The sequence below is a fragment of the Aulostomus chinensis genome, chromosome 18 (genome assembly GCF_037954235.1).
Source record: "Aulostomus chinensis isolate RoL2024-O1b breed Wild chromosome 18, RoL_Achi_v1.0, whole genome shotgun sequence".
NCBI lineage: Eukaryota > Metazoa > Chordata > Actinopteri > Syngnathiformes > Aulostomidae > Aulostomus > Aulostomus chinensis.
Genome location: NC_141337.1, coordinates 5,535,622 through 5,562,882, shown reverse-complemented (window position 1 = coordinate 5,562,882; position 27,261 = coordinate 5,535,622). Strand labels below are relative to the sequence as shown.

At 44.0% G+C, this 27,261-nt stretch overlaps 1 long non-coding RNA gene across 2 annotated transcripts in view; it reads left to right on the top strand.

Moving 5' to 3' along the window:
- The first annotated feature begins 3,102 nt into the window (after nucleotides 1-3,102).
- LOC147244815 (uncharacterized) overlaps nucleotides 3,103-27,261 on the top strand; it is a 28,254-nt gene continuing 4,095 nt past the window's right edge. For both annotated transcript variants that reach the window (XR_015110115.1, XR_015110114.1), the window contains exons 1-3: nucleotides 3,103-3,494; nucleotides 5,558-5,597; nucleotides 5,779-5,852. This is a non-coding gene — a long non-coding RNA (uncharacterized LOC147244815). The remainder of the gene's footprint in view (nucleotides 3,495-5,557; nucleotides 5,598-5,778; nucleotides 5,853-27,261) is intronic.

Below are 27,261 nucleotides of genomic sequence, written 5' to 3'. Positions count from 1 at the left end.
TTACCAGAATGGCCAGTTTAACGATGTTGCTGGAGACACTTTCCCTGAAGAGAGATTTAAGTAACTGGTTTCCCCGCACGCGTGAGAGTCAAAGTGCCACCTAGTGGTTACAGGAAGTTAGTCTGAAGTAACAAACATTTGATTCACACCAAAATTGTTTTATTCTCGTGATGTACAGCAACAAAACCAATTCAGCTGCTGTCTGGCACCACCTAGTGGATGCCAGATAATCTGCCCACAGTGCAACTTCAGTCTGCTCCTCCATACAATATCATAAATAAAACTTTTTTTTTGGCTCGCAGCGCTGGAGATATGTTTCCTCTGAGTGCTGTCTAGGGTTTTTCTGACAGGGCCACTAGTGTCCCGGTGGGGGCGAGGTTGAAGGTGGACCCAAACGCAGAGGCAAGGAGGCGGGAGGAGATGCACGACTAGATTCATTTAACAGACGATCCGACAATGTCTGAAACAGGAAGTCAATATACAGCCGACTAATCACAAAACAAGAAACGGCAGGGAGAACACGAGGGCAGGGAAGGAGCTGACTGGGCAAGAAGCACTGGGAGCAGCGCTGAGGCTGACGAGGACTAACGAACCAGACAGGACACAGGTGGAGTTCCCTGAACAGACAGAGACAGGAAGTGTGCCGTCCACACAGACGCAGGAGGAGAGCGCTTCAAAATAAAACAGGAACTGACATACAAGACAAGAAAACCAGGAGCAGAATCACAACACAAGAGTAATAACGTCCCAAAAGTGTCCTTAACTAAAAATCCACGCCTAAAAGTGGACACGGTCCAGACCAGACCATGACAACCAGTGGGAGCGAAAAGTCTAAATAAATCTATTATTTTTCTGGTCATGAGAACTGACAAATGGATAGTTACAATTTGTTTAAAATGTTCCTCGTGAAAAAGGATGAACGCAACTTTAACGCTCGAAATCAGTGACCAGGCACTCACGGTGGGAGCTCTCGCACCACATTAAGGTGCGTCTTCTGATGTCAACTTCAGTCTGAGTGGGACGTTGCACACTCATCGAAATGTGCTTTGAACTTGCAAGTCCAGAAGTGAAACATATTTTCATTGTACGGACATTTGTGTCCCGATATGAGCTCCTTTGCATAACGTGCCCTTAAAGCCCTTGCAGCGACCCACAAAGTTCAACTAATTAAGTGGAAATATTTGATTTAGGTTTGAGAGGGTTGGGGTTATGACCATTGTTCGGGTTTGGGCCTCCCGTTCCTGGTAAACGCAGGATTTGTATTCAGCGTGAGGGAAAGTTCTGTCTGGGAGACTCAATTGAGGGCAAGAGAAGCTAATGAGCTTTTTCACAGGGAGAAAATGCAGTCTGTTCCCTCCTTTATATTCCAGAAATTTTGAACTGTGAAAGAAACGTTGTTGGCTCGGGGAAACAGATTCTGACAGAGATAGAAAACGTTTTAATCTCTGTTCATGTTGAGGTCCCACACCACGCTAGTAACGTCTCTTTACCCACTGTGGTTTTATCATTTTCTGGTCCTTTATCTTTTTTTTTTTTAACTCCCTTTCACACAAAAACCGAGAACAAAGCATAAAGACACACACACACACACACACACGAGTCAACATGGTGTAAGGAAATATGATCGTACTGTGCAAATACAAAGTTAAAAATAGAAACATGTGGTTAAATGTTTGAAATATTAGAAATATTACGGTACACCCCTGAGGTAATAGCCAAAATATTTATTTATATATCTCTATCAACAAATAAGTACAAACTGCATTTCAAAGAAAGAATAAAAATTGTTTTTCTTTTGCCTACAATGAATATTCTTTCCCTTAATGACCCCACAGTGCATTTGCATCACATTAATATGGTAGCATTACAAAAAAATAAATATATATATATATATATATATATATATATATATGAAACAATTTTATTTTTGGCAATTAACATTTCTTGTTAGTCTGATGCAGTTTGCCTTATTTTATTTTTATTTTTTTATATAATTTTTACAGCTTTATTCCCTGACTGTGAAGAGAAAGCAGAAATGCCAAAGGGCAGCTCCGAGAAAAGGTGAATCACAGCAAAGATGTGCAGTTTATCTCGTCAGTGCGCTTCTAGCGAGTTTCTAATAATAGAGCTGATTAATGAGAGCTTTTAATTGGGAGGGTGTCGGTGTCAGCAGCTCTCTCTCTCTCTCTCCCCCTCTCTCTCTCTCCCCCTCTCTCTCGCTGCCTTCTCAGCCCCTCATTTAGGGGTTGGTTCCCCTATGGACGGGACACCTGGCGCTGGTTCTCTGCATCAACACAACAAAGTGAACCCCATCCTCCTTGAGCAGGTGTCAGTCACTTCCTGGCATCTTCTTTTAATCTATATTAAACACTAGCTTTGCCTCTCTTTTTTTTGTTTTTTACGCTTGTCTTCTCTTTTTTGCTCTTTCAACAACGTTGCATCATCACGCCTTCCCTCTGTCATGGGAGTAATTAACACTACCTCCTGAACTCTCTTTGGTCTCTAGCGTTGGTCCTTGCGTTGTTTTGCGTCACTGTGGGTCCTGCTTACAGGAATGATTTCCTATTTCCTCTTAAATACTTATATAATACAAATTACTATTAATATCTTCTTAGTAAACAATGATGACTTCAGCTATTTTGACTTGAATCTTCTTGCTTGGGTTTGCTATCCAGCTGCCGCCACCAAAGGAAACGAGGGGCCTGGAGGTGTTGTGAGGAGATGAGTGCAAAGGATGAATTGGGCTCGGCTGGGACCTCCAGCTGGGCCCCTCCACCAAGGACCACCATTTAGGTGTCCCACGAAGCTAGCTAGGTAGCTAGTTGCTAGCTACTTGGTAGTGGTTGACTCTGCTTTAGCAACCTGGGCTCACCAATACTGTGTGTAAAAGGACCGAAGACGGTATAATGCCGTGATTCTCAATATGTGGTACAGACATGTAGTAGGCAGAGGAATAATAATAAAGAGACAAAATTTCATAATAAATTTTGTCTTTCTTGTAATATTTCTGTGTCGTCAGGCCGGTCACGTTCATTCACATCGCGAGCGCAGCCGGACCGTTACCGGCACCTGCTAATGCTAATGCTAATGCTAGCAGCAGAGACGCTGGGTCGCAAAGACTAAGGTTATGTCCAGTCCAGGTTAAAGTGGGAACCCATGAAACCAGCGCACCTTCGACTCCCTCCAACCGAGCTGAAAGATTGGATTTTAATATTTTTATATATATTCATTTTTTTTTTAAAGCAGGAAACTTCCAGGACTCAAATCATGTGATACACCGGTAGCAGGAAGCCTCGTGCTGGTAAGCCACACGTTACCGACGAGCAGTTGAGACAGACGGCCAAACATTTGTAAATGCTGCAACCGTTCACGACGACCGGCTGTGTGATCAAGACCACGTCCAGATCCAGCATGGACCCTGAGCCGGATCTGAGACAGCGGCTGACGTCACCTGAACCTGACTTTGCAGGGAAAACCCTGCACTTTCGGCTTGTGTAAGTTGATAACATTCACTGACTCCCCTGCTGGCTAGCGGTCAAATTTGTAATCTTGTGAGAAGCAGAATTGACTACGGCGAAGGTCCTCCTGGCGTCAGCTCGTTGGTAAGGCGAGTGGTGACTGCAGCGGTTTATTGTAGGATGGGACAGGGGTTCGAGGCCAGGGACGATCACGTCACAACTTGATAGCTCTTATGCCAACATTACAATATTATCTTAATTGAGTCCTAAAAATGTTCATTTAAGTGTGTTAATAAGTTAATAAACAATACTAATAAATGGAATAAACCCTGACTAACCCCGACCCCCGATAGACTAAGCTATGCTACCATATTTTAACTTTGGTCATAATATTAGTACTTGGAGAGTCTTTTATTTTTTTTTCTGAGGTGACACTTAGTGTAAAAAGCCCCAGAACCGCTGGTATAATTTGTCTAAAAGCCACAGCTTCCCTTTTTATCGAGAGTGCCAAACACAACATAACCACAGATGTGCACTTTCACTTTATGGCAACAACCAAGAGACACAGCAACTTGTGTCACAGTGTAAGAGAGGACGGACTGGTAGACTAGCTGACAGTCTGTTGGCACTCTCCCAAGCAGGAATACATTGAAAGCCATGGTGCCGTAGTAGTGCACTTTCAGAATGATGTAACATGGAGCCATGTTTGCAGGGTACCATAGTGGAATCATGGTGTATTTTGTGTTTAGCCTCTGCAGCTGGGAGTGTATTAGCTTTCCCTGAGCTGACGGTCAGTGCAGGGTTCTGCAGTATGAGTCTCTGTACTGTCATCCCTGCGGTGGTTTAGACACGCTTTGAACATATTCACTTATACTGAGACATAAAACATTGCTTTATTTGTAGAAATCTAAATGTATCTCACACTGTTAAAAATTACTGGGATACTGGGAATGTGTAGTACTACAGCTGAATTTGGCTTCCATCCCAAGGGCCCCAATCTTCTGCCTATACCTGAGACAAGGACGAGACAAAACATGAATGTTGTATCATCAAGTTCCTTACTTGAGCGTTCCTCCCATCTGCAAAGAATACTTCTTTAGATAGTACTGTATATTATCAGAAATTTGATCAAAATTTGAGCAGAAAAATATTTATATTCTGCCAATGGCCTTGAAGTCCTCAGCATCCAGGATCCCATCGTTTAAAGTCATCTTCCCAGCAAAGCAAATTCCACAGAAATCCGTCTTTTACCTTGGATAGATATCCTGCAATTGAATAATCAAACGTCGCCACATCGCTTCCACGGTGGATGTAGAAAACATGCACTCCAAAATGAACAGATTTGTCTCTCAAGCGAGGTAAAAATGTCATCAGCAGTTGTTTAAATGGGAACATTTTTTATTTCTGCACATGCCAATAGGCCTGGTGAGTGACATTGCCAGGCCATTTTTACCTTCTACAGCCTACTTGGGTATTCACAGTAGCCCTCGGTGATTGATGAGTAGTGAAGAGGAGAGGAAATCTATCCCCAGGTTACAGCGCAGCCTTGGTGATGGATGACCCCTTAGAGGTCTTAGCAGGACTGATGGGTCATGGGCCTCCAGGAACCCTCCCCCCTCCCCCCCTCTCCTTTGGCGTAGGAAGAAAGATAAGGAAAGGAAGGATGAGGATGCAGAGTTGGGAGTATTGTATGACACAATCATTTTCTCCTCCTGAAGATGAGCTGTGTGTTCCGTACAGTAACACACCAGAAATAACTGGGGTAACTTCATTCATCAGAGGACCAACAACAGCAACAGCAACAAAAATAAAGCTGCTGGAATACTGCTGCCTCGTTGGTTTTTACATTCTGTCCAGGTATCTTTATATCACCGAATAAAAAGTGGGAGCTCTTTTTCAGCGCGTGGCAGCTTGAATGTCAGCATCGCCCCAAACAAGGTTTTGTGTAGGAGACAGACTCTTGTACTCTTTTGCAGTACCGCTTTTCCAGGACACATATTTGATCATCCTCCTGTAGTGAATTAACTTAAAAAAATGATGCATGGGGAGCACGGAGAGCCAGGCAGAAAATAATATAACCTGTGTTTTTATTATCACAGGAGACCCGGGACATGAGGGCTGATGAGGAAAACACGTCAGGTTTGTGACAGTTTAGGCTGCTCTCTTAACCCCCCCCCCCCCCCAAAACAAAAACAAGAAACACACTTTAGTATGGCCTCTATGCACTCGAAGCAAAAGTGATCATCAACTATTCTCTCAATGCAGCAAATATGGTAATGAATCTCTCAAGAAACTCTGCAATGTTCTTTTTCTTCCCTAGGTTATTGAGGAGATTCATTGCTATATCTCTGCACGACGGCAAACTTGGCCGGCTTCCACGCGGCTATAAAAAAGGTGAAAACAACAGATTCCTTTATGAACATCCTCAGTTTTAATATTCAGATGTGAACAAGACCATCTCTCACCCCAGCGAAGCTCACGCAACCCTCTTGTCATACAAAAATAGAGAAATAGAAGGAATATATATATATATATTTTTTAAAAAGCGCCGTTTGCTCCATGTCTATGCCAGAGGTCCGCCCCGAAGCAATATGCCACCCAGTCATATCCTCCGGGGTGGGCTGCAGTCGTGATAAATTGGCATGGATTAAATGTCAACCTTAGAGCAAGATTCACTCTCGCTGGAGCTACAGTAAATCTCGCCATATGAGTACAGGTCAGGCGAATTAGTGTGGGCTCCATCCTCAGCACATAATCCTAATGTATGGCACGGCAATCTAACAGGCAGATTGACACGACAGCAGCCAGAACAAAGCTGGAAGAAAGGTGACGCTGGTTTAGGCTTTAAAACTGAGGTCTGCCTCAGCTGTTGGGGTTTCTGTGCGGTGTGTGGCGTGAACTTTGGGCTGACTCAGGCCAGTTAGACTGAAGCCTTCTTTCAGACTCGAGCGTGGTTGTTGTCAGCTGCATCTCTGTGTCGGTGATGTCGTCTCGTGCCGCCATACAGTGACAGTAGTACACAGAAAAAGGAGCAAAACTCTATCAGTCTCAACACATTTACAGTACATGGATCAACTCAAAGGTCCGCCCACCGCTTGTCTCTAGCAATACTGACCTTGCATTAGTAATATTTCCATGGTGCAGACCACCACCACCAATGCAGTCTTTAATAGCTGACTTTTTTGTAGTCATCTGATATATTTTTGAGGTTGGGTTGGAGAAGATATGACCGTCTAATGAGATCCACGCACTGGTGTCGTAGACGTGCTCTAAACATTTAGACTTTGGAGAGTGTGTACTGTGTAGTAACTTTATTCTGAAAGCACGACTATGATAATTAAATTTTAACCACAGCTGTCAGACTCTCACTTCTACTCTTGGACTTTATTCTGCCTGTGCTGTCGTCTTTGGCTAAATATCTTCTTTTTTTCGCAGCTTGTCAAACTTAGCCATCTTTCTCTGCTCCCGTAATATCTCAGCCGACTTCTCATACTGGTGGAAAGTGCAGTGCCGTATTGACATTTGGAAAATACAGGACAAATAAATCAAAGTTGGATCACTGGAATTCATTTCCTCTTGCGCTGCGTAGCTCAACCCAATCAGAGAGTTGCTGAGAGAAAGCCGGATAGCATGCGTACGTGTGTGTGTGTGTGTGTGTGTGTGTGTGTGTGTGTGTGTGTGTGTGTGTGTGTGTGCAGACTTTTAAAAGAACCACTCCTGCTCCTTTGCCAAAGGGTACAGTGATTACTTGTGTGAGCATCAATTAAACAAGCATCTCCGGTGAAGGAATCGGATCAAACCACACAACGTGAGAAGTTAAATCGTGCCATGTTTTTAAAACCTTAGGCTTGCACTTGAGGTGTCTCCTGAGGAAGACTATCTCTCCCTCTTCCTTTAATAAAACTTTGTAAATGTTTCCTTTTTGGTCTGTCTGATTGCCTAAAGTGGCTGTGATGTGATTTACAAGCACTCTGGCCCCTCTTTCTTTCTTTCTTTCTTTTTTAGATTTTGCAAGTCCGCATTTGTATTCTGATTCAGCAAAGACCTCTGCACCGCGCTGGTTCGACAAGCAAAATCGCTAATTGGCTTCTCCGTTAGTTTACGCTGCACTCCCACCTCCAGTCAAACCCCAAGACGTGCTGCTGTTCCATCATTATGCTCATGCATGGCTATGCAGGGATGCATGATCCATACAGAAAGCACAGGATGTGTGGTTGCCCAGAGGCCCAAAGAACCATTACTGCTCTGTTAAAAAAAAAACATCAAAACCAACTTAGCATAAATGTGTGAGCAGTGAGCCATCAATCATTTACCTCCCTGCACGGTTCCAGCTGCCTCATACATTGCAGATATTTAATATCATCAGCTTGTCTTCTTCGCCCAGTTTGGACTCAATCAAAGTTGTGACAGATATTACTTGCAGTTGTGATGAAATGGGAAACAGGGTGAACATCTGAAATAGATGAAGAAGGGAGACCAGCACACGTCTTGGGACTGTTGGTTTGCCTGCCAGGAAACCAGACAAGAAACGAGGGCTTGAAACACAGCAAGCTGGGCAAAATGGCTGTCTTCTCTCTCTCTCTCTCTCTCTCTCACCCCCCCCCCCCGCGCTGCCTCTGTGCTTAAACTCTGATGGACGACTGCCCAGAACTAAGATGTTTCTTGGAAAGGGGGGTTTGGAATAAGAGCTTATTCAATGCAAGGAGGTTGGTGGTGGGGCTATTTATTTTCTCTCTAATGAACACGGGGAGCACTCAGAATGCACAAACTGCTTGGGCTGCTGAAAATACTTTAAAATATAACTGCAAAGCATAGTGAGAAATCAGTGAGCTGCGTCACACTCCCGCAGACCTCTCGCTGCTTCAGATGCCGCTGGCACCTGTCAACAGCCACTTAGTTCCTCTGGATGGGCCGTAGATTTATAATACACCTGCCTTTTAAGAGTTGCCTGCTTGACTTCTATGATGGGAAGTAAGTGCAGTACTCATTTGGCAGTAACCCAGAAAAGGTACTGCAGCAGTGGAGATGTCCCATTGAGGTGACTGATAATTGATGTATGGCTTCAGCCATGTTAGGGCTGCGTAGTGGAGAGGAGGGAAGCAATTTGTGGCTCAGCCAGGGGCCCTCTCAGCAGCTTCACTAAGCACTCCAATTTTCCTTTCATTCTGCACAGAGCTTTTGTCTAAGGATAAACGTCAAGCTGTGAATTCCCACTGATCACATGGGCTTTCTGTTACTCACACACACTCACGGAGGCATCAGGCTTTTCGGCCTCTTCAAAAGAATGTTTCCCAGGCAGAGCGAATGTACGACGATTCCCCGCCTCTGATGCGGGACGCATGGCGTGCACAAAGTAGCGGGAGGAATGGTTGTGTTTGGGTTTTTAGCAAAGAATTGATTGAGAGGCTGTTTGGGCTGACAGAACAAGGAAGGAGAAAGAGTCGGATGCATTTTTGGCTTTCAGCTGCACAGTGAAGCTCTCCCATGTGTGCATCTGTATAAATATTCATCTTCCTCAGTGTTCTGCATCAACAGCTGAAACACTTTCATCTATCTACATTTGCAGTTTCAGAAAATAGATCAGTCCTGTGTTCTGAACAACATAACAGCGTTAGCAGAAGAATTAACTGTGCTCGTTGAACTTGGGGCAGCACAGGAAGTCGCCCTTCTTTACATCATTCATAATGCATGAGCCAGATCACATCAGGAGGCAATCAAGATGTATATTATTGCTTTTTTAGGTCTTTCTAAAGTTATTACAATCCCTTAAAAAGTATCTTGGTATGTATGCTAAACTGTTTCCTCTCATCACTGGGAGGGAATTTTTTTTTTTTTTCCCCCCACTTTAAAAGCAATAAATATGCATACTTCCCTGTGCGGCACAAAGTTATTGCATGCATTTGAATTAAGACTGCATTAAAATTGGTATTTTATCTAGTGGCATAATTTGAATCTGCCTTTATATGTTTTAAAATGTCATTTAGCTAAAGTGAAACACAAAAGTCTACACATGCTTTTAGGTGTTTATTTAGCAGGTTCTCTGTTGGAAGTTAATGAAACAGCACCGGTTTGCCTTGGGGAGACAAATTAGTCTAATGGGTTTAGTATGGAGGGGGGAGGAATACGTTGGAGGTCTGGGATGTTTTTAGTTATACACATGTTCAAAGAGCTGGAATATTCCATGCCAAAAAGGAAATGATAGAGATAAATGCGTTAAAATGGAAGCCAAGACATCGGGAGAAAGTGCACGGCCATTCAAATAATGTCTTGAGTGTAAAGTACAAAGATAAAACCTAGATTTACCCACACATCAATACATCCAAGAATTAAAACATTAATAAAAAACGCTCCAGATCAATTCAACAATGTGTGTAGCCAAGCCCATGGACAGTGAGTATCTCTTCTCTTTTGACCTCTCACATTTATTAATCTCTAGAGGGATCTACTGCCGTTCAGCTTGATTTATGAAGACAAATGTTGAATTTAACATCCATTTCGAACAAGAGCAAAATACCGTTCATCAGCATATCGACGACACCTCTGTTCAGAGTTTCCCCTCAGATAAAACCTGGAACAAGTTGGCCCCTCCTATAGTTTGGTTTCTGGATGCACATCCAGGATCACTAGTAGCTCTTTTTAGTCTCGTAGACGGCCACATTTTTTTGCCAAGCAAATCTGATGTCATTGTTTTACATCGTTTCAGTCTTGCCCAGAGTTATTTATTACTTTCTGATTGAAACTCCTGTAACTGAATCACATCATCACATAAGGCTGTTGGTCGTGATGACTAATATTCTTTCACCTTCATTCATTGAACCTCCCTTGAAACTGCCTGCCCCCCACGTACAGAAATTGAAGGCGAGTCTCTTGTCTTCAGCACTCAGCTTGCAAGCCTCTCATCAGGAGCTCCTACCGCCGGTGAAAAACCTTGTTGTTCAATTTTTAGTTATTGCAAGGTCATTAAACATGCCTGTCATTTTGTATTTTCAACCAAGTCCTTCATGTTATGGCAAACGCACACGCACAGATACGCACGCACACACATCGCAGTATCTGCTTTAATTATTATTTGCCTTCCTGTCTACAAGGATTCTCACTCATCCATGCTATCCGGGCGGGTGGGGGAGTTGAGTCATGAGCTACTGGACTTGTTCTACATCCTCGAAGACATTTTGCTCTCATCCATGAAACTTCTTCTTCCTCTTCAGCCGTGCCCTTCAACCCTCCTTGAACTCTCTACTTCATGTCGTATTTAAATTGTCACATGAAGAAAAAGGATAAAATAATAAAAACAACCCAAGAGTCTCCTCCATGACTTAATACTTCAAAAAACCAAAAACAAAACAACGTCTTGAACTTGGGTCCCGCTGCAGTTTCTCACACTGCTGTTATGCATATTTTTTAATCTTTTTTCTCCTTTTTTACTCCTCTGAGAATATTCTTCTTTGCTCCCAGCTGACTGTGGTTTCTGTGGCGGTGCTGCTCTCATCTGCACTCACAGAAACATACACGGTGGAATGGGAGGGTCGGGGGTGGGGGCTGTAACCCTGGGGAGTGGGAGTACATGGTCCAGTTGAAATTATGTGAGTTATTGTAGCATATCTGAGAAAGCTCTTGGCATGAATTAAACACCCCCTCTGCTAAAAGTACATCTTGTTACAATAAATGAATCCATGAACCCACATGCAAATCAACCCCTTCTTTTCTAAACTCTTGGTTCTTGAGCAGATGTGATGTTTAGAGTCAGCTGAGTTCCTCTAAATCATTTGTAATTCATGATCCTGATCACATCGGCTGTTGATCAGAATTTCTAGTTTTGTGCTCTCTTGCTTAAAGGTCCATTAATTCCATCCATCCATCCGTCCATTTTCTATACCGCTTATCTGTTAAGGGGGGGGGGGGGGGTGGAGCCTATCCCAGCTGACATTGAGCGAGAGGCGTGGTTCATCCTGGACTGGTCGCCAGTCCGTCTCAGGGCCATCAGGAGCAATCAGGGGTTCAGGGTCTTGCTCAAGGATACTTGGACATGGTCACTGGGGGAAGTGAGGATCAAACCAGCAACCCTTCGGTTGCTTGACGGCCACTCTACCTCCGAGTCATGCCGCCCCCCTTTTCCCATCTCTCCCTTTTTTTATTCTAAATGTAGGTTGGAGGGTTTGGAATAATAAACTAGAGAAGAAACTTGCCACAAATTTGTGCGGAAGAAATCAAAAGATTGATTGATGTTGTTTTATTAAACATGTTGGACATTTCACAGACTTTTCTGCTCTGTACCTCAGACTGCGCTGCCATGATGTTGCGACTCGGTGAGGGAACGATGTTGATTTAAATCAATTTCTTAATTTTCTATGTGGTTAGAATCGTATCCGTGGAGAATATCCCAGCCCTCCCCTCCTGTGTCACATCTCAGCGCTGCTCTCTAAATTAATGACTTTTTTTTAGCAGCAAGGGGGGGGTCCTCGTGTATGTGCAGACTTTCAAATCTGTCTACACCTTAAAATGCATCGTCATGACGTGATTTTTGCTACTTCACTTGAGACAGATTTGTGACTTTGCTGTTCATATTTACGTCACGGTAAGACTTAGGGGGCAGTGGGAGGGTGCAGACCTCACCGAGGTTAGCCAAACCAGCAGCCCTGCACATGTGCAGTGAGCGGCTGCTCCTCAGAGCCAGATGGGAATGAATTCTGGAGATATTTGGAGTTTTGTTTTAGTACATAGAGAATAGGGAGTTCTCCGCTCCCTCACACTCAGAGGTACGGTACCTGACAAACCCCAGGGTCACAGTTCAAAATGGCTGCTCTGAACATACACGCAACACTTGGAAAATGTACAGTTTTTGGCACCTTTATGTCTAATTTTGTCATAGTAAATCAGTCATGCTCAAAGTATTCTACATATCTTACCCCTAGACTTGTTGCTATGAGGTTTATATGCGTGAAATAAAACACAGCATGCTGCTATCAACTGCTGCTGTTGTGCACTGTTTGATTTTACCCTACTTTTTCTACTGGAAGTGGTTAGCTCAGATGAGACATCATTCCTTGTTCTGACCTCCTCTTGTATCCACTAGGTGGCACTAGAACACACACGTTTACCATATGCTGTGACTTCGGCTTGCAGATTCCTCGGATCAGGACACTCATCAAATATGTAATGTCTGGGGAAAAATCTCCGCACGCGGAGTTCAGTTCCATCAAGTTGGGTTCTAATATTCAAATTGTCTGCTTCGCTTAAGGGCAGTGGTGCAGTGGTCGGCACTGTCGCCTCACATCAAGAAGATTCTGGGTTCGAGCCCCGGCTCCAGCACGGGATCTTCCTGTGTGGAGTCTCCATGTTCTCCCTGTTCCTGTGTGGGTTCTCTCTGGTACTCCAGCTTCCTCCCACAGTCCAAAGACATCAAGAGGGGACGAGGCCGATTGATACTCTAAATTGACTGTAGGTGTGACTGTGAGTGTGAATGGTTGTCTGTCTCTATGTGTTGGTCCTGCCATGGACTGGTGACCTGTCCAGGGTGAACCTCGCCTCTCGCCCGAAGGCTGCTGGGATAGGCTCCACCCCCCCGGCGACCCTTAATGGAATAAGCGGAAGAAAATGGATGGATGCTTTGCTTAACCCTTTAATAATGAAAACTCTCAGTCTTCACGGTCCTCATAACCAGGATTTTAAGATGTTTCCAACTGAAACACTTCTTTAGCTAATAGGTGGTTAGCAGGAAAATACATCAAAATGTTTTGTTTTTTTTAAATAAAGCAGCACATTTCCTGCTGCAACTGGGCGGCACTGTGACTCATTTGCGGCATAATTGAATGAACTCTTCCTTCGATCATTCCACTCTCATCTAACCAAGCCTGGTCAAAATCGGACATAAAGTTTTGACATAATCTCACTGACAGACAAACATGCATGGCCGCCCTCACAGAGGCAGTCTGTGAAAGTAGTTGCCATCTTGGAGGTGATAATCTTGAACTGCGACGTGTCTCCCTCCAACAGAACCGAAGCGGGCGAACATGTTTAAAATCTGATCATGTGACCTAATTGGTTTTGTCCTTCAGTTTACAGATGTTTAATTGTGCTGGATTCTTTTGTGTTGGTTTTCATCAAGTCTCTCTCTCTCTCTGTCTCTCTCTCTCTTTCTCTCGCTGCACAGTCGCTCTAAAGGTCAGTGGAGGAATTCATGTCTGATCAGGTCAACCCGCCCCCACACCCACCCGCCCCCTTTATTACAGCTGAGTTTAGGCTGACTTGTATGTCCTGTAACCACACTGGCCGAGAGCTGCTAGGGGAGCAATAAACAACCAAGCGAGAAGAAACACTGAATAACAATGGACGAGCAACAGCTTGGCCACGTATATCTGTGTGTGTGTGTGTGTGTGTGTGTAGACTACTGTGATTTGAATAATAACTCCTTTTGTTCACCAGTGGCCCCGAGTGTCAATGAAATCACCGTAAATCCTCTTTTTTTTTTTGCAGACAAAGCACAAAAGGGGGAAGAGATGAGTTTTATTTTAAAGCTGTGTCTCATTCAACAGATTACATTCTTCCCCGTCCGAGGGACTGCACTCAGCTCACACACACAATATGAGCAACTCTTCCCCCAATTTTACAGCCTGACTTATGATGCAGCGTCTTTCCGGTGGCATTTTACTCCAACTCAGGCTTCATGCTGAGGGATGTTGTGTGTGAATGCCCACTGGGCCAAAGCAGCTCTATGTTACATCCACATTTACCGAGCGTCCACTCTAAAACAGCGTTGCAACGCCTCGCTGAGATCTATCATTTACATAACAATTGATCCCACTATTTTACTCTCCAAAAGCCAATTTTTTTGTTTTGCTTGGAGCTAATTGAGGTTGTTCAAGTGATTTCAGACAGGGTGTGTACGTGGAAACACGTATTGCCGCCCGGAGGTCCAAACAGTAATTTTCTCTGCTTAGAATTCTTGTGTGTTGAGAATATTTCAGCCCTTCTCTGCTCATTTCAGCGCTGGTCTCTAAATTAATGACTTCTCAGAGGCAAACAGGTCTATCTACAGCAGAGTACTGCTGCCAGGCCAGAGGAAGAAAAATGGATCCGAATCACATTATAACCTGAAAAATGTGTTGTTTTAATAACAAGATATTTCGCATATTATAACCACATATTTTCATGTTGCATACAAACTTCAGACTTTCATAATAGGAAGCCTTAGCCGCGGCTTGTCTCAAGACAAGTTCTCATCTGCACCGTAAAAAGCACAGTTTTATGACATTCTGTTGCAACCAGATAGCAAGAAAAGATGATTATTTAAAGTCGCTTTCTTATCTTAAGCGTAATTTTTCTCCTCGCAGCTCGTATTTACATCTCAATGAAAACGAGGGCAAAAGAAAAATGGGTCTGAATCACATGATACCCTGACAGATGTTTTGTTTTAATCACATGATTTTTCTCATGTTTTAGCCGCGTATTTTCATACCGTTACCACATATGATCTTTATTGTTGGAACGGGATTAGTCGGGGCTGTTGTAAAACTCATCCGATGAATCTCAGATGAAAATAGTGTCGCAGTTTTTTTTTACACCAAGATATTTATCACGTTTAATAAGCTATCATCACATCCTGAGATATTTCCACATCATTATAACTTACCAACTCATTACGTGATAGATTTTCTTCTAATTGTAGACTGTCTATCATCATAACCTTGAGTGTTTCATGTTGAAATGTCACATTTTAAAAAGAGGTTTGTTTATACAAGTAGATCAAGTTGTAATTATTCATTGAGTTGAGCCGTAGCAAGATCCTGCTCATCCTGTGTGATGTATTCAAAAACATCCAGGGGAATCATAGGAGCGCAGTACCAACAACCACTTTGTTTGACATGGTAAAAATTAGACTGCAACATTTTTAGTCCCCAAATAATACTTTCAACAGTTGTTTTAGGGAACAAGGACATCGAAACTCCTCAAAACAACAAATTGGTATGAAGAGCGACTGGATCGCGAGGGGCTTCCCAGGCATGCCGCGGCTATAATTGGCTGCTGTAGTCAGCAGTTCAGCCAGCGTTCAACATTCTACTGCACTTCCTCCACGCTGGCGTTCTCTAACTCCCTCTCATCTTCCTCCTCACTCCAGCACATGTATGACCCCTAAACAAATGCAAGCCTGCATAATTCAGAAACAAACACTTGCGAAACCTACCGGTAAAAAAACGCGTCTTTTCATTGCCTCCGTAATGACGTGACTCACTGGTACAGAGAAACAAATAAACCCTCCCTCTTGGCCTCATCCTTGAGGAAAAACCTCGAGTGCTGCCAGCATCAGGGAGCCTAAATCCTTGTTTTGTTTCATATCCAAATCTGATATTTGTTCATATTATGCTGATTGTGGAATGAAAAGACAGAAGCCTTTGAATGACTGTCTGTGTAACATCCAAAAAGCCTTTTTGATGTGGCCACTTGTCATGCACCGCCTCTGAATCTGTGCTGTCGGGTTTGGAAATAAATCACAACAGCGCGTCTTTCTTGGTGCTTTTGTCGGGTTTTCAGCCGAGAAGAGAAGCGGGATTTATCTTTGGTTTCCAGCACAACCATTTAGAAGTCGTGCGCGTATGCAACGCCGCACTGTTAATCTTTTTATCTTGCATTATAAGGGTTGGAGCTGTATATGTTTGTGTCCTTGTTGCTAGAAGCTTTTTGGGGGAGAAAAAAAAATTTATTCATTGCCTGGGTCTGCTCTCTTGATGTGGTGTAAAGAGAAATGAATCGATACTTGCTCTGCTTCAAAGCAAACAGTTAAAAATAATTGAATGAGTGCCCCTCAGACTGAGACAAATGACTCCCATCTATGAGTGATGCCCCTCGCTACCTAACACCCCCCCCAAACACACACACACACACACACACACACACACACACACACCCCACCCCCCCTCTGCTTATTGCTCTCCTCCATGCCAAATTGAAATTCGAATGAGCTGCAGACACAAAATATTTGTCTTCGGAATCATCTCGTAGGAGACATTCTTGAAACAAACATACAAGTTAAGATAAGATCAAATGGAAGTGTTACATTTCATATCCGTGTCAACCAATGGAGGCTGCTCTCGTTTGGAGGGTGTTTCTGATTCATTAGCTTTCTTTTCCCTGCTGACATCTCGGGTGCTCCCGGCACCGATCGCCTCAGTAGGAGTCCGCCGTTGTAGAACTGAGAGGAAGGGATGTGCACGGCTGGAAGCGGCCGTAATAGACCTCTGTGTACATACGTGTGTGTGTGTGTGTATATGTGTGTATATGTATATATATAGAGAGAGGGAGAGAGAGAGAGATAGAAAGATGTATATGTGTATGTATTTATATATAAATATGTGTATATATGTATATTATGTATACATCCACACATATGTTTGCGTATGTATGCATACATTTGACAACAGAAGAACTAGTGTCACTGATGTGATTTAGAACCAATCAAAGCGTGCTGGACATGTTGAGTCTGCTGAGGAGGAAGCAAGCAAAGCTATTTACAAGTCACTCGCAGCCAAAAATAAAACGAAATTAAAACAGAAACAAATAAATGCTTCTAATTTAAGGTAAAATACCAGACGCAATAAACAGGGGGCTCAGATGAAGAGTGAGAAGAAAACCAAGGTTTTTTTGGAAAGTAAGCGATACTACGATGGAAGGATTGTAAACTTTTAGTGCGTTCAGGCATCAGAAATGACTTGTGGTTCATTAATGTGCTCATCAGGTGTTGGTGGGTAGTTTCCTCACATCTGTCTGCTTCTGTTGGTTTATGAGCACGTTTGTTGTACTCATTGTAAGATAAAACATGCATGGTTTTGTAATTTTTCAACCCTGTTCTGTTTTTCTTTCATGCCTTCGATGATGCCTCACGTTGTGACATCTGAAAAAGGTTGCAATCCATCAAATATATTATAATCTACATGTAGAGGGAATGTTTTATGTTTAGAGGTTCTGTTGACGTGCAGCAGCAGCAAACACCCCCCCATTCTATAGGCTCTAGGAGAAGGTAAATCCTCCTGAGGCAAACTGTGATTTATAATTTTACAATAAATACTCTAAATTTGACTCATCTTGAAAGGAACAGTGTTAATATTTCCTGGATTAGTTCATTCTGGCGCGTTCGATGAATGAGCTGGTTGGATGAGAGATCAGCAGCATCGAGTATCTCACAGTGAAGAGCTTCAAAGTCAAACGCTTCCATCACTTGCTCACGCCAATTAAAATTCACCGTGCGGTGTTTTTGCCAACATGTGACCTTGTGCTTGCTCCTAATTACTGCTTCTCTTTCATCAGAAATGATGGCAAATTCCTTTTTGCATTAATGACAATGAATAACGAATGTGATATATAGTTATTGGTGTACTTGCAGAAACAGCTCACAGCTTTTCTGTTTTTTCTTGTTTTTTTTTTTAATGTCCAGACTGACGTGACACGTGAAATAAACAAGACGGTGGCGAGGTTAATTAAATCTACGAGGAACAGATGTACAGGTCACATTTACAGAAGCATCTGCTGTTTCTCTGCTGGATTCCGCTCACGTGTGTGTGTTCCACCGTTCTTGCATAATAAAACTGTATTATATGTACGGAAAGTGGGACAAAAGCCTATTCAAAGAGGGCCGTGTTAATCAAAAGCACAGTCTATAATTAGACATCTGAGTTTTTCGGCGCACTCATTAGTTTTGGATGATGCGGTGAGTTGTTATGAGAGTGGCTGAGTGCAGCTTTCAGCGCAGTTCAGGAGACACAAATTACAGCAGAAATCAATGGAAAAAAGACTCAACCTGCTGTCACTCTGCTATCAAACGTTTTCTTTAGAGCGAAGGGTGTAATTTCAGCCCCATACTTGTCTTGTCCATTATAGAGCCTGTCTAACATATGGAAATTGAAATTAGAGCAGCAGGCTATCCATTTGCCACCCTCCTACTTTAATTTCGCTATTCTGAGAATAAAATTTTTTTTTCGCCTTGTCGTGCTCATGTTTTTTTCCCCAGGAATGTCTGTCCCAATAATGTCATGTCTCTTTAAGTATGTGTGGGAGGTAGAGAGGTGATTAAATAGCTAACTTGACTTTATGAAGTGGCAGACCTCCTCCATCTGCAACAAAGATCAGGAAGTAGATAACTCGCCGTGAGAGCTCAGCCGTTCCCTCTCGCTCTCCACGTGACTCACTTTTCCTCTACTTTCTCTCCCATGTGGGACACGTTCCCTCCGTTTTTGCATGATTTAATACACACGCGCAAGCGGCCACACGGCAAACTGGCATGTCGCTGTAAAACGATGCCTGACAAAAGTACAAAAATGCAAATTAAGTCTAAATGACAGCAGCCTCTTAATGATTCATCATGCTTGCAGATTGCTTTAGTCACGTCAGCAACTGTAAACTCCATTTCATGCATGGATGTGCACCTATGCTCAGGAATCCTGTGCTCCTCTGCACTTGCCTCCTGCTGTAGAACCTGTCAGATGCTGTCAGATGCTGCATTTTAGTGCCATGGAAGGTTATAAGAGTCAGGCACCTGCTGTGGTTTTGTATTCGACTGGCTCTCTTTTCTCATCCCAAAAAGAAACAACAACCCAAGAATGGCAGTTCATCTACAAGACTCACGACTTTTCTCCCCCAACCTCTGCTCTTGCTTTCTCTCTGCCTCGCTTTTACTTCTCTATCTTTCCTATTTTGGCTCGTCTTTCTCCCTCCGTCAGACAGTTTGATGCAAGGTCAGCCTGAAAAGCAACCATCCACAGAAAGGGTTGCGGCACTTCTGACAACATTAGAGAGCAAAAAGGGGCAGAGGGCCGGCCAGGCAGGGGTGATTTAGGGTGGTGGGAGTCATGTATGTGTTTGTGTGAGAGGAAGATGACAAGGGGGAGATGGGGGAATAAAGGGACACAGATGTGAAAAACCTCAACAGCATGTTTGCTTCCACATGGCTGAGTATATTTGCTGTTGGAGTTGGATAATAAAGCTCCAGAGATTCTGCTCTGTTGGAGTCTTCCTCACGTCTCTCTGGTTCTTCCTTTGGCGTGAACAAGACAGGCGCTGCGCTGCATAATCACAATCATTTGGTGGCCTACATACTTCAGAATAGTTTTACGTGGGAAGGACTGTTTAGGTTACATATAACTTTGACCCGTTGCTGCTGCATTTTTTTCATTTTCATCACGTCATGCATGTAGAAAATGTATAGAACCGCTGATGACTGTTTGAGGTAAAGAACCAAATGTTGGAGGCTCCTGTGAATCTCTGCCGCCACAGCCTTTGAATCAGCCCAAATGAGTTGAAATAGTGTGTGATTGCATTTGCTTCCATGGCCTTTGATTATATGAGGCTATGTTTCTTTACTTCTAAACACTCCAATCATTTCATCAGCCGCCCTTCTCTCGCTCAGCTGCTCATCAGCTATTCATGATTCTTTCATCTCTGGTGCAGATGAATTTGCTGCTGCAACAAAGGACTTATTTACACTTGTCTCAGCATCTGGTTTCATTTCGCTCAGCCACTTGTGCGAGCTCCTCGTCTGCGCCGTCTGCCCCACAAACTATTGATTGGCAAACCACATGATTAGCTTTTTGTAGCAGGATATATGAAAAGGCAAATGGCCAGAGGAGAGCCTCAGCCTCCAGTAGATTTCCAGGGAAATGTTTTTGTTGTGAGCAGTAAGGTTATCACAGTAATTACTGGATGGTTGTTGCTCAAATTGACCTTGTCTTTAATGTGCAGCTAAGGGAGGAAGCACTCAGAAGTTGACCCAACTGTGTGCCACTTTCCCACAGATGCATAAACACACAGTATAGCGCTATGCGGCCTGCATATGGCTGAGGACACTTAGACCCTACACATGAAGATAAAACGCTCATACATACAAATAAGGTGAGCGGGAGGCAGTGAAAATACATTTTTGCCACTTTCCTATCTTTCTTGAACAAAGGAATGGTGTAGTAATATCAGGCACATCATTTGCATCCTCTATGGAGACGAGCAGGACCGTTTCTTTTTCCTCTGTGGAGAAATGTGATGGATGGCGGAGAATAACAAACTTCAGCTCACAGTAAACTACGACGATGTTGAATTATTGTTTTGCCCAAAGCGACAATAAGTCGAATCGACAAGATCTGGTGCGTCACTGTTGGTTCCGTCAGGGGCTTTTAAAAGCATCGCAACAATGGCAGTCTGTGCTAAACTGCTTAAGCTGTGATAAAATCCAATCAAAATGGCCACCCTGATTTTGTCTGAGGGATCATGAGATACAACCCACCCAGGGTTAACCCCGCCTCTTGTCCAAAGTCAGCGGGGATTCGATTTGTACAGAAATTTTTACTTTGGTTCATCATTTGCCTGCATGAGGAATTAGAAAAAGCCTTCCAACCAAAACAACCACGTAAGCTGTTGGTTTCGAGCGTCTACTGTACAACCACTCAGAGGCACGTTTCCTGCTCAAAATGGTTTTTTAAGTTGTGTTTTCACGGTGTTAGAGAATACTGAAACTTTTTAGGAAATTAGGGAACTTGTCTGGGCTCTTCCCTGTAGCCAGACGTCGAGATGGATACCCTTCTCTCTTCTTGGTGTGCATTTAGAAGCCGAGACCCACAGAAACTGCCTGACTGCCAGTTAGATTAGCACAATGATTGGATGTCTATTTTCGATGAATGCCTTTATTTTGAAGTGATGAACGAGAGCTACGTTCACTTCCATGGTTACATTAATTAGCCCAAAATCACCTGCACCTGGTGGACATTAACTGATGGACTGTGCTATGAAAGGGACGCTTGACTGCTAGGAAGCAGACTATCGAGGTGGTGGAAAACATGGAGGACGGTGATGAGATGAAGCGAGAGGGCCTACAGAGGTCGCAGATGTGACACATGGAGACACCGAGCAACATAGAAACAGAGCTTACATGGTGGGGAGCGAAAGAATTATCGATTAGCTGATGAGCTCCAGAGAGAAGAACCAGAAGCACTCCAGTGAAACACAGGCAACAGCGGTCGACCTCTGCCCTGTCGTGTGACAAGACTCGTGAGCTGCTCTTTTCCTGTCTGAGGTGTTCAGCTGGGCCCTGATGAGTGACCTGTCAGTGCAGATGCAAAGATCTTGTTAAAAGAAAGAAGGAAATCCATGGACATTTCAGAGAATTGTAGTTTTTATATCCCTATTTTGTAGTTTTTAGTGCCCTTAAGTTAAGCAGGAGGAGATACTGCCGCGACTCCTGTGTCCTTCAGGAAGTTGAATTAGGGAGACAGGATGAGGAGGATGACTCGTGTTGGACAAACCAAGATCCTGAACCGGATGTATTGGAACCACAACACACAGTGGAGGATCAACAGGCTTTGGAAGCTGAACAGGCAAGCCAGAGGCATGCTCCCACTACCATTCATTGTGCTCAGCTACATAGCAGTTAGCTGGTCTTTGTTGGTCTCTTGCTCACTATGGCGCACACAGAGGAGAATATCTATCTTTCGAAAAATCACGTTTTCCTTTGGTCTCCTCTGACTTCCTATTTTCTGTGGCAATAATTTCTACAGCCACTAGATGGCAGTAGGACCCACGAGTCATTTTCACCACTTGTTTTAATCTGGTTGTATTTTTCTTGGGAGGAAAATCTCAAATTGAAAAGGAGTGTCGGAAAAGTTGTTTCAAAAACAAGGCTGGATCTTGTCTATATTTGCTCCAAGTAGGCAGAGGATGCTAAATCTTTTATTTTGTTCCACGTCTGTGGGTGTCCAGTTCCTGTCGACTGTTTTGTATTCCTCCCTCAGCTCGTTTCATTCATCCACTTTTTCTTCCTCTGCATGAGAGGGCGGTTCAGCATCCTTTTTGTTGGATCCCCTTCTGCAGCCGGCATGGTCTTTGATCCTGTGTGTTCAGCTCCAAGTCTCTTCTGAAAGTCAGGAACACACTGGCGTTAATAATTAAAGTGCTGGGGAGAAGCCGATTCTTCTCTTTCAGAGAACCCGACTCTGCGACAGTGCTAGCCTGTTCGTCTGAATCTGTTTGTGAATGTGTTCTCTGATCTGCCTCCCCTTCTCGCCCCTTGAGATCAGCCAGAGGATAATGAATGGTAAGGAAATTAAGATTTTTCTGGGCTGTGCCCTCCAAAGTGTTGACAAGTATTGCGTGACACTTTATTTTTACGCCTCCCTCTCTCGCTCCTCTACCTGTCGCCCTTGCTCTACAGATGAGATTGGTAAAGGGCAAGAGGAGCCTGGCTGTGATAGGAAACATTCTGATTGTGGTTTGGACTCCTGTGTCCTTAAGGAAATTGAATTGACCGGCGGTTATGTCTCAATACAGTGGGCTCAATGACCTCCTCCACCTCACTCTTATCAGCTGAGCCCCAGACGCAGCCTGGTCCTGTTGCCTGGCCAGCTTGTCACTGCTTGCATCTGGCAGTGTGGGCAGCTCCTACAGGGACACAGTACCATTTGAAATTTATGCCTCAGAGGACTGAGTTGCTGTATTAGAAACCCAAGTTATCTTGGAAGCAGAGACGCTCTGGAGTCTCAAGAGGAGTTATTTTATTCCTACTAGTGTTCACTATTTCACTTAAGAGCCCACTTCTCTGCCAGTGAAATTCCTCTTTGACTCGCAAAACCCCCACTAATCTGCTGATATTTCACCCGGCTCTGTCGTGGTCTGCTCTGCTTATTTTGTCACCCCAACCCCACCCCCATGTCTGCTCTTCTTCACCTCTCCAGTGCAGGATAAACACAACACAACTCTTGGACGTGGCCTGCTAGTTTGCTAACGTCTGAAGTCGCCTTAGATAGGGAAGTACAGCAAACAATAATAGTTCCCCTGTGGCAGGAGACCTCAAACTGAACGTATCTGGGGGGCCACGTGGTCTTGTTGCAAGGAGGTCACTTAGAGAAAAAGCCCAGCTCAAATGTTCAGATATACTGGCTGCTGAAGGAGACAGATTTACACATTGGTGAACCAAAACGAAAAGATATTGCTTGCTTCCAAAAGGTTTATTCTGTCCTCTGACTTGGTTCTGCTCATGAATGTTCTTTATTTGTTATTTAGTTTTTCTTTACTTCTTTTCTTAATGTGGAAATTTTAATTTTCTCTTCTGCTAAGATCTCATATTAATGAGAGAACTTGTGTTCCGAATTTGAATATAATTTGATATCATGTGGACGGCCACGTGTGGCCCCCGAGCCAGGTGTTTGAGACCCGCACTCAACCGCATACAGGAGGAGAGCGACATTTCTCCTGCTCTGATCCTCCTCCTCTTTTTGTAGAATTGACCCTTGGAAGACGCTTACTTTAAAATTGCCTTTCGTTTGGAACAGGTGTGTGTGTGTGTGTGTGTGTGTGTGTGTGTGTGTGTGTGTGTGTGTGTGTGTGTGTGAATCCATTGACTGTGCACGCGTGTGTGCACGTGTGTGTGCGCGTGCATGAGAGAAAAAAATCCAGCTATAACCTGTTGTTTTCATTATAAACAAGCCTATTGTGTGTGTGTGTGTTTCAAGTGTATATCCCTGTGCTGTGCTAATCTGTACATTGCGTGTTTCTCCTACACACACACACACACACACACACACACACACACACACTCTGCTCCTCCCCAGCAGTGATTTGACACTGCTGCTCCTCAGAGACTGCAGCATTTTTAGCCACCATGTGACATCACCTGTTGCCGTCACTGCAACAACTTGCTGTGCCAGACCGACGAGATGTGGTTTGAGATGGCAACGCGGCACAATTAGAGGAAGGTGCAGCGCTCTCTCTCTCTCTCTCTCTCTCTTTCTCTCTCTCTCTGCGTGTGTGTGTGTGTGTGTGTGTGTGTGTGTGTGTGTGTGTGTGTCCTGGGTTGCTCCACTGACCTCTCCACTGCAGATAATGATGGCCTGCACTGTCCCCTCCATCTCCCCACTGTGATGAATTTCCAATTCCTCAAGGCTCATTAATATGCACAGATAGAGGGGGAATCCATTGACTAGCTCAGCAGCTCCTTTAGCTTGTTTAGGGGGAAATTTATTTAATAAGTGAATCAGTAAAGCGCTGTGATCACAGCCCGAGCTCCAATTTGCATATTAATGTAGCGTGGTGTGTGCAGCCTGCAATGTTTATGAACGGGTGGGGCTGAGGCACCTGCTTTTAATTACCTTTACTTTGTGTTGCTCTTGAGGTGACAGGTTTGGGAATATCCGATTCCCCAGAGGCAGGAAAAGGCACCATGGAAACTTTCCAATACTTTGCATGTTTATTAAAGCATTTATATGTTGGCGTCCCTGCTGGAACACCAGTGGTGCATTTCCCTCTGCATCCTGAAGAAAAGTAATCAAACCAATACAAATCACCTCTGTGGATTAATTCCTTTAGTGATTTCACTTCACTTTTGCTCTTTCCCCCGCATCCCTCAACTCTCATTAAATGTCAAGCCTCATTGTAAGTCAGATATGTTTAAAGACTGCTTTTAATAATTGAATGTTTGGTATGATGAAGATTTATGCAATGTTTACATCACAACATACGTTTTATAGACATGCATTACACATGAGGGGGAGAGGGGGGGGGAGAGAGAGGGGGAGAGGCTGGGCAACAGTGACAGGTGCAGGATTAAATCATAAAAATCTCATGTTCAAGAGGCAGCACCTCGTGCAGTGTCACCTCACAGCGCCGAGCCACCGGCCTGAGGTCTGTGTGTGTGGGGTTCACGCGTTCCCCTCATGCCTGCACGGGTTCTCTCTGGGTTCTTTGTCCCACTGACCAAACACATACAAGTGCATCTCTCTGGTTACCTGACTTCTGAACGGTTATTTCTTTTAAGAGTTTTGTCTGACAAGTTAAAGCTGTCAGACACATGAAGTGCAGTTAACAGTACAATGTTTCCTTTCGTCTGAGTTGTAGCGAGGTAAAGATACAAAGTGTAGATTCAACCACTGATGCACATTTCTGGTTTTGGACAGACATTTCTTCTCTTTTGAAAACCTTTAGTTTTTTTTATTTATTTATTTATTTTTGTAGAATAAAGTTTTGGACAGACTAGAAGGAAAGAGCTCCCTCTGTTCAGAGAGCCCTTCCCGTCTCTCTTGATCTCCCGGTGGAGGGGACAGCGTCTTGTCTGTCAGACACCGACACAGAGACGGCCTGTGATCTCCGTCTTCAGTCTAACCTGAATTTCATTTTGGCTGTCACTCCGTCTCCCCCACAGCCGCTCTCGCCTGAACTCAGATTTACTTCCACGTTTGAAGGTGCTGGTATTGTCGCTCATCATCTTCTCGGCATCTCCAATGCTTTTTTCTTTTCTTTTCATGCACCTCCACCCGTCTCCTTATGATGAGAGTGATAGATAGGAACCAGTGATAATGCTACAAGCTGGAGGCTGACTAACAAGTGGTGCCTATTGAATCGGCCTGTTTTTCACTTTGCAGCTGAGGTGTTTTTAGGATCCAGGAACATTGAGGGATTGCGGCTCTAATGAAGAACCTCAGTTAATTCCCGTAAGTTGCACCACAGGCAGGTTTGACGCCCCAGACCAAGGTACTGCTGCTGTAGCTGAGGTCACTAACTCTGGGCCCAAAATCAAAACCAGGGAAGAGGCATGAAGGCAGTTTGACGCACCTCGAAATGCCTTTTGTGCATTTAGAATAACTGGCGTGCTTCAAACGTGTGCCTCAGACCTGAGGTTTGTGCTACAGCCTTTGGTGGAGCCTAGAAATCTAGGATTCTGAGTGAAAGTAAAGCCCAAAACACACAGCGAGCCTCTGATGAGCGCATCTTGATATCGCGTGGAATGTTTCAAATCGCCGAGCTCGCACCAACTAAACTGCTTGATGCCTCTGCTCTGAACTGGGTTCAATACTGGAGCGTCAAAGGAGGATTCGGTGTCTCCAACTGCAGCTTTTCATCACCGTACCTGGTGCTGGGGTGTAGGATGCCCCGGTACACGAGAGAGCTGTCAAACAAAGTGTGGCAGCTGACGCTTGCGATGCACTTGGGCCTTTAGATATGAGACACTTTGAGATGAAGCCTGCAGACTGCCCTGAAATAACGGGCTTCTCATTTAAGTGACAGGTGTGTTTGAGCGCAAACATGGCACAGTCAAATACCCAAACGTACTGCATGGTCATGTGACCTGGGAATAAATGCTGATTGTTCCTTTCCCTCTGAGGACCAAAGCCAGATGTTCGTGAACATTAGTTTCTTTTGGTCCAGAGGGAAATAAGAGGCTTGACATTGATGAAGCAGTCTGTATGTTGCCAGATCTTACATTCAGCTTTAGAAATGGACTGACCCTGTTCTCCTGGCTTCTGCTGCTATTGTGTGACAAGGGCTCCTTTTGAACCGTGTCGAATGTGAACCGTGTCAACTTGTGTTAACTCTGTGTCTTATCTGTTTTTCTTCCCTGCTACTCTCCCTCTTCACTTCTCTAGTAGCTCTTTTGATCTCGTCTGTCTGTCGAATAGGCGAAGCGCCAGTCTACGTGGCCTCTCTGTTTAAGTAGGTTAAGCAGTTCTTAACCTGCGTTGAGGGAGAAAAACATTAGGAAAATCATCAAGAGTCGGCGTCATGCCAGCTTGTTAAAGGTATCCTGTAAGTCTGCGGCGGCGTTGTAGAACAAAGGTTTGATGAACAAATCCCCGTAATGTTTGTGTTGAACTCATGCCACAAGTATCGCAGCTCTCCGATATCTGCTGAGCAGAGAGAGGTGGATTTCGTCAGGGAGTGACAAGGTCAGAGCCTCGATGCCAAATCTGAACTTAATTCCCCTCCACTTAAAACTGCATCAACTAATTTCTTCGATGACTTTGGGGGGGCTGGAAATGCATCATCTTTCACAAAGCTGATATGA